This window comes from Schistocerca serialis, chromosome 4 (assembly GCF_023864345.2).
Source record: "Schistocerca serialis cubense isolate TAMUIC-IGC-003099 chromosome 4, iqSchSeri2.2, whole genome shotgun sequence".
Classification (NCBI taxonomy): domain Eukaryota; kingdom Metazoa; phylum Arthropoda; class Insecta; order Orthoptera; family Acrididae; genus Schistocerca; species Schistocerca serialis.
The window spans coordinates 676,800,984-676,802,629 of record NC_064641.1 but is presented as its reverse complement, the minus strand read 5'-3'; positions in this window follow the sequence as shown (position 1 = coordinate 676,802,629).

Below are 1,646 nucleotides of genomic sequence, written 5' to 3'. Positions count from 1 at the left end.
ATGCACTCACAGCTACACAGGACACTGTGCTGACCACGAATGGCACAACATATAAAGGACAGTGGACAAGTGCCATTCGCGGACAAATACGACAGCACAACCTGCAGGCTTTTGTGAGCACCTGCATTTAAGTTCAACAATGCATTTCTCTCGGTGTTCTCGCATTTTTCTCCAATCAAATGGCTCTAAGCACTAATGGGACTTAACATCTGAGATCATCAGTCCCCTAGACTTAGAACTACTTAAACCTAACTAACCTAAGGACATCACACACATCTATGCCCGAGGCAGGGTTCGAACCTGCGACCGTAGCAACCGCATGGTTCCGGAATGATGCGCCTAGAACCGCTCAACGACAACGGCTGGACCTTTCTCCAATCGTCGTTTGTTCATTTAAGATACTCGTTTTTCACAGCTGAGGTGGCTAGTGATTGGGAACAAGTGAGATATCAGTCCTAAGTCATAAACTGTCTTCCGATTTCTATGGAAATGGCTACTCCGGCCAGAAACCGCGCCGAGACTTTCACAGGGAACAATTAATGCAAACCGGTACTGCGGCGCCTCAGTCCACGAGACCTATTCCAGCCCCTCGGGCTTCCAGTGGCGATGCTCATGTGCCCAGATGCGTGGAGCGACCAGTGGTGCAAGTCTTGGGCGGTAGCTTCCTTATAACATAACGTAGTGTTTCGATACAGTATGATTCCGCAGCTCGTGGTCGTGCGGTAGAGTTCTCGCTTCCCACGCCCGGGTTCGATTCCCGGCGGGGTCAGGGATTTTCTCTGCCTCGTGATGACTGGGTGTTGTGTACTGTCCTTAGGTTAGTTAGGTTTAAGTAGTTCTAAGCTCAGAGCCTTTTTTTTTTTTTTTGATACAGTATGCCTGGTAACCGGTTGTTGTTACTTGCAAAACTGATTTTTTTCACTGAATCGTAGATGAACAGGCATGTAGAGTAAGTACGAAAAGAAGAAAATCGGAGTGTTTAATACCTGGTGCTAAACAAGGGTGCTGAAAATTATGAGCAGCACTGATCTACATTACTGAAACGCTATCCCGGAACCTGTTCCACGTTGACTATCTAACGGGTCCTAGGGGAAAGAAAGATTTGATTTTCAATATTACGCGTAATTATCTACCGAATTTACAGATTGAAAATGCTCTCATACTCTACTGATTAAGAAATATAATCTTGTGTTAAAAGTTGGACACAGTAAGGCAAGTATTGCAATTTAAAACTGTGTATATGTCACGAGACGCAAATTACGTAGTCCATATTCATACAGTAGCAGAGAATGAGAGCACTTACAGACTTGCAATGAACTTTACACTTAATTTCAAACCTCAAATATTTCACTCGCTGACACTCCTCACAAAATAATGAAAGCAAAAAGTTTATCGCTTACTACATTTCGCTGTGATTGCGGGTAAACATCAGCAATAGGCATGGCGTTTTAAATCATTATTTCTTTACTACTAATTCTATTCGCAAAACATTTTACAGACAGTATTTACATATATCACTGAAAGTCCCTGCGAAACATTGAGATGCGTCAGAAACTAGCTTCTGCCTAAAATCGAACACAAGTTACCCAGGTTAATTCATTCGTCGTTTCTTAAAGAGAGTACTTAGCGACTTCCAATAAATTTTA